At 46.5% G+C, this 6506-nt stretch overlaps 1 non-coding gene across 1 annotated transcript; it reads left to right on the forward strand.

The window, feature by feature from the left end:
- Nucleotides 1–4754: 4754 nt before the first annotated feature.
- Nucleotides 4755–4861, forward strand: LOC115837704. Its single transcript, XR_004032764.1, has one exon. It is a non-coding gene; the product is annotated as a U6 spliceosomal RNA (small nuclear RNA).
- Nucleotides 4862–6506: the final 1645 nt, after the last annotated feature.

Below are 6506 nucleotides of genomic sequence, written 5' to 3' on the forward strand. Positions count from 1 at the left end.
ATCAGCTGACACAAGAGGCAGATTAATAGAAGAAAAGGCATAACCATTTTATTTTAAGGTACATAGCACAGGAGAACTGAAGGAGAATGATTACCGTGCTATCTTAATTTAATTCCAATGTGGTCTGAGAGCAGACATTGTATGGTTACTATTATTTTAGATCGGTTAAGCTGTGCTTTATGGCCCAGAATGCAGCCTGTCTTAGTGAATGTTCTGTGGGAGCTTGAGACGAATGTGTTTTCTGCTGTTGCTGGATGAAGTATTCTATAGACACCAATTATATCCAGTTGATTGATGATGTTGTTGAGTTCAGCTGTGTTCTTACTGATTTTCTGCCTGCTGAATCTGTCCATTTCTCAGAGGGATGCTGAAGTCTTCAGCTATACTAGTGGATTCATCTATTTCTCCTTGTAGGTCTGTCAGTTCTTGCCTCCATACTTTGCGGCTGTGTTGTTAGGCACATACCCATTAAGGATTTAACTATGTCTTATTGGAGGATTGACCCATTTATCATTATGTAATGTCTCTCTTTATCCCTGATAATTTTCCTTGCTCAGAAGTCTGCTCTGAAATGAATATAGATACTCTCATATTCTTTTCATTAGTGTTAACCTGTTATATCTTTCTCCGTCTCTTTACTTTTAATCTATGTGTGTCTTTGTATTTATTTTTTATTCTTTTTAAATTTTTTTTTCTGTGGGGTCAGCCAGGAGAGGGGGGGGACAGGTGACTGGTCCATCCCTGAGGCAAGGATCCCAGCACCTGCCAGGCTTCCCCCCAGACCAACACTCAGCAGCTCTGGGAGGAAGTGGAGAGCCCCAAAGTCTGGCGAACTCGGCAGGACGTGAGAGAACAGCTCAAGGGAAAACCATTCCAGTCCCTTCCATGGCCCCAGGAGGTGGGAGACGGGCCCTCCCCATTCTGCAGATGAGAAAGCAAGGCTCTGAGAGGGACAGTAGCTTGTATAGGGGACACAGCACAGGCAGGTGGCAGGGGCAGAAATAAAACCCTTGTGGGTGGAAGGCGCAGGTTCTTCCACCCCATGGGCGTCCCACCATGGCTGGCTAGGAGGCTGAGACACCCACAAGGAAAAGCCTGAAGTGGCAGCAGAGCCTGGAGATGGGGCTGGGGGAAGAAGGAGGAGGAGCGGGGAGAGGGAGACAGGTGTCTCAGGAGACAGAACCGCAGAGTGAGTTTAGTGCTTAGGGATTAGGCTGACTGACCCGGCTTTGCCACTTACTAGCTACATGACCCTGGCATAGGACTTAGTGTCTCTGAGCCTCAGTTTCTTCATCCAAAAAAATGGAAATGGCACCACCACAGGGCTGTTGTGTCATATGAGAAGGTACTGTGTGTGGGTGATGCATACTCTCTGCCCACCACCTATGGGGCTGGGCTGCCCACCCGGCTCACAGTGGCACACCTGCAGGACACCGAGCAGTGAGGAGCAGCGAGTCCTTGTTGAGATGGGCTGCAAGCAGCCCTCTGGTCCAGATGAACTCCCTCAGGCCGAGCCTCATCTCACCCAGCCCCGGCTTTCCTCCTTCCCAAGACACGGGGCCTGGGGAAGACCCTGCCCTGTCCCTGCACAAGGCCTTGAGCCTTGCCTACACGGTTTTCTGACTGTTGTGTGCTTCAAGGAGATGTGGATAAGGATCCCTCTCCTCATATCATACCTGGTGCTTCTAAGCTGTGCATGCTGCAGGAGCGCCTGTGGGCATGGAGGCAGCAGGCCTATGTCTGGATTCTGCCCTCCGAGGGCCACCAGGCTGCGTGGGGTCATCTTCTAGGCTCACTCTCCTACCACAGAGCTGCTACCAAGGAATCCCAGTCCAAAGCATGGCTGCAAGCGTCTCATTCCCCAGACTGAGCCTGTACTGTTTGGTTGTCTCATGAAGACAAATATGGAAGAGACTAATGGAAAGCCCAAAAGAGAAGCTGAGATGTGGTTCGCCATCTGCCTTTGGTCTTGGCAGCCCAGAGGGTTTGGGCCCTTTTTTTTTTTTTTTTTTTAAACGTGGAGTCTCGCTCTGTCTCCCAGGCTGGAGTGCAGTGGCACGATCTCGGCTCACCACAACCTGTACCTCCTGGGTTCAAGCAATTCTCCTGCCTCAGCCTCCTGAGTAGCTGGGATTACAGCCACATGCCACCACACCTGGCTAATTTTTGTATTTTTAGTACAAATGGGGTTTCACCATGTTGGCCAGGCTGGTCTCGAACTCCTGACCTCAGGTGATCTGCCCACCTCAGCTTCCCAAAGTGCTGGGATTATAGGCGTGAGCCACTGTGCCAGGCCACAAATTGATTTTCAAATGCTAAAACAGCCTTGCATTCCTGAGATTAAACTCTATTCGGACTAGATTTATTAAACTTTATATATATGGCTAGATTTGTTAACTTTTGTTTTTTGAAATGGGGTCTTGCTGTGTTGCCCAGGCTGGAGTGTGGTGGTGCCATCTTGGCTCACTGCAACTTCCGCCTCCTGAGTTCAAGTGATTCTCCTGCCTCAGCCTTCCGAGTAGCTGGGATTACAGGCGCATGCTGCAATGCCTGGCTAATTTTTGTATTTTCAGTAGAGATGGGGTTTCACTATGTGGCCAGGCTGATCCCAAACTCCTGACCTCAAGTGATCTGCCTGCCTCGGCCTCCCAGAGTGCTGAGATTAACAGGAGTGAGCCACTGTGCTTGGCCAACTTTTTTTCTTTTAGGGACAGGGTCTTGCTATGTTGCCTCAGGCTGGCCTGGAACTCCTAGGCTGAAGGCCTACTCCCACACTAGCCTCCCAGGTAGCTGTGATTATAGGCACATGCCACCTTACCCAGTTCCTTCACTTTTGAAGGAAAGTTTTCAGGATACAGAATACTAGGTTGGTGGGTTTTTTCTCCCAACATTTAAAATATTCCCTTCATTCTCTTTTAGCTTGCTTGGTTTCTGAGAACTCAGATGTAATGTCTTTGCTCCTCTATAGGCAAGTTTTTCCCCACTGTGGTTTCTTTTTTAAAAAATTATTCCTTTTTTTTTTTTTTTTGGCCAGAGTACTGTTGGCTACCCCTCTGCTTTCATTCCAAGATTTTTTCTTTATCATTGATTTTAGATTTTATGCAGTTTAAATATGATATGCCTAGGTGTAGCATTTGGGGCTGTGTGTGTGTGTGTGTGTGTGTGTGCGCATGTGTGTGTGTATGAGAGAGAGAGAGAGAAATCTCTCTAAGTTTCCTGGATCTGTGGCTTGGTGTCTGACATTAATTTGGTGAAGTTGCAGGGTGTGGTGGCTCATGCCTGTAATCCCAACACTTTGGGAGGCCGAGGCAGGTGGATCACCTGAGGTCAGTAGTTTGAGACCAGCCTGACCAACATGGTGAAACCTCCTCTCTACTAAAAATACAAAAAAGTTAGCTGGGCATGGTGGCAGGCGCCTGTAGTCCCAGCAACTCGGGAGGCTGAGACAGGAGAATCGCTTGAACCCGGGAGGCAGAGGTTGCAGTGAGCGGAGATCGCGCCACTGCACTCCAGCCTGGGTGACAGATTGAGACTCTAGCTCAAAAAAAAAAAAAAAAAAATGGTGAAATGTTCAGTTATCCTTGCTTCAAATATTTCTTTTGTCCTCTTTTCTCCTTCAGATATTCCCATTATGCATATAATATAGCTTTTATAGTTGTGTCACAGTACTTGGATATTCTTTCTCATGTTTTTTCAGTCTTTTCTCTCTTTGCTTTTCAGTTTTGAAAGTTTCTACTAATATATCCTCAGTCTCGGAGATTCTTTCCTCATCTGTGTCCAATGTACTAATGAGCCCATTAAAAGCATTCTTCATTTCTATTACAGTATTTATTATCTCTATCATTAAAAAAAAATTCTTTCTTAGAATTTTTGTCTCTATGGTTACACTGTCTATATGTGCTTGCATGTTATCTACTTTTTCCATCAGAGCCCCTAACATTAATTATAGTTGTTTTAAATTTTTAGTCTGATAATCTCAACATTCCTGTCGTATCCCAGCCTGGTTCTGACGCTTGCTCTTTTTCTTCAAAGTGTGTGTTTTGCCTTTAATATGTGTTGTAATTTCCCGTTAAAAGCCACACATGGTATACTGGTGTTGGGGCTCAGAAACCGATACAACAAAATACGGTGCTTTGACATGCCAAACTGAAGAAGAAGCCTCAAGGTCTCTCTGACCTTCCCTCATCTCCTGTCTCTCAATCCTCCGTCCCTCCCAAAGCACATGATAAAGTTGTTTTCTGAAGTTCCCCTATCAGCCTAAAGTCCAGTTCCACCAAAGAAGAAAACAATTACCTCTAGTCCCTTCTTTGAGTTTTCATTAACTGAATTCATATCACAGGAAGAAAGACCCAAGTCTGTCAACAAATCTAGACAGACTTTTTTTTTTTTGAGACAGAGTCTTACTCTGTCGTCCAGGCTGGAGTGCAATGGCGTGATCTCGGCTCATTGCAACCTCTGCCTCCCGGGTTCAAGCGGTTCTGCCTCAGCCTCCTCAGTAGCTGGGACTATAGGCTCTCACTACCACGCCCAGCTAATTTTTGTATTTTTAGTAGAGATGGGCTTTCACCATGTTGGCCAGGATGGTTAGACAGACTTTTGTCACAAACCATTGTCTGCTCTGCAGGCCCAACAGACTTTGTCCAAGGAAATTGTATGTTCTTCAAGCCCATCGAATTCGCCTAAAACTCATTTCCTAGCCCCTAAAATCATGTATACTTTCCCATCTTCCTTTCCCCTAAGAAGAAGGGTATATAGTGCTCGCTTTGGCAGCACATATACTAAAATTGGAATGATACAGAGAAGATTAGTCTGGCCCCTGAGCAAGGAAGATATGCAAATTCGTAAAGCATTCCATTTTTTTAACTTAAAAAATTTATAAAAGTTTTCAAAAAAAGAAGAGTACCATCTTACTGCATTGGGATATTGGGTAATCACTCTGTGATTCTCCCCTGTGCGTGCTAATAAATGTGTACGCCATTTCTCCTACTAATTTGCCTTTTGTAAGTTGATTTTTTTTTTTAAAGACAGAGTCTTGCTCTTGTTGCCCAGGCTGGAGTGCAATGGCACAATCTTGGCTCACTGCAACCTCCGCCTCCTGGGTTTAAATGATTCTCCTGCCTCTGCCTCCCAAGTAGCTGAGATTATAGGAGCCCGCCACCATGCCCAGGTAATTTTTGTGTTTTCAGTAGAGACGGGGTTTCTCCATGCTGGCCGGACTGGTCTCAAACTCCTGACCTCAGGTGATTCACCCACCTTGGCCTCCCAAAGTGCTGGGATTACAGGTGTGAGCCACCAAGTCCGGCCTGTAAATTGACTTTTTAGTGAAACTTCAGAGAGTGAAGGGAAAGTTTTCCCATGGCTCCTACACTGGGAAAAAGGAATTCCCGTAAAATAGGCCTTTAGTTATGTGGTGGAGGAGGTGTGGGGCAGGGGTGGCGTTCCACGGTCCTGTGATTAGCTCTCACTCTTTTCATGAGCCCGGGAACCCTCCTGGGCTGTGAAGTTCACCAGGGCTTCTCCATTTTTTTCTCCCCTTAGGTGGGACAGAGATGGCAGTGGAGTTGGCTATTTCCCCTCCCTCAGGTCAGCTAGGCTCTGATAAAGCTCCAGAAGATTGGGCTGGGCTAAAATAGTTTCTCATGAGAGCAGGCCTTGTTAAGAACAGAATGCTCTGGCATATTTCAAAATGGTTGCTTTCCCATCCCCCTGCTGAAAGCAGAGGAGATTTTTCTCTGACAGTCACTGGGAGGACTCGATAGAGATCCTGAAGATTAAACTCACAAACATGTGGGGACGCCCCTATGGCTGGATCTTGCTGGAATGTTTAATGTTCAGATTTGCCCATGCTGAGCCTCCAGCAATTCTTCAATTACAGGTTAGGTTGTCCTGCCCTGGTACCGGTTCTAGAGCAGGTTTCTACTTGGGGGTTTCTGCTTCTCTGTCTCTTCAATTTTGAGGGCAGTGGTTTGCCCTGTGACCTCACTCCTCTAAAGGATCTAAGAAGAATTGTTGATTTTCCAGTTTGCTCAACTTTTTACTTATTATCAGGACAGAGAGACAACGTCCAAGCCCCTTACATGCCTGACTGGACACCAGACTTCTCACTACCATGTATTGAACACCCAGGTAGAATAAGCACTTCTTACATATTATCTCATTTAATCCTCACATCCACCCTGTGAAGTAATACCACTACCCCATGTTGTAGAGGTGATTCTTACGGCTCAGCAAGAATTTAGTGACTCCCTCAAGGTCACACAGTTAGACAGTAGGATTTGAGCCGGGTGTGGTGGCTCATGCCTGTAATGCCAGCACTTTGGGAGGCTGAGGCAGGTGGATCACGAGGTCAGGAGATCGAGACCATCCTGGCTAACACAGTGAGACCCCGTCTCTACTAAAAATACAAAAAATTAGCCAGGTGTGTTGGTGGGCACCTGTAGTCCCAGCTACTGGGGAGGCTGAGACAGGAGAATGGCGTGAACCTGGGAGGCAGAGCTTGCAGCAAG

This window comes from Nomascus leucogenys, chromosome 12 (genome assembly GCF_006542625.1).
Source record: "Nomascus leucogenys isolate Asia chromosome 12, Asia_NLE_v1, whole genome shotgun sequence".
Classification (NCBI taxonomy): Eukaryota; Metazoa; Chordata; class Mammalia; order Primates; family Hylobatidae; genus Nomascus; species Nomascus leucogenys.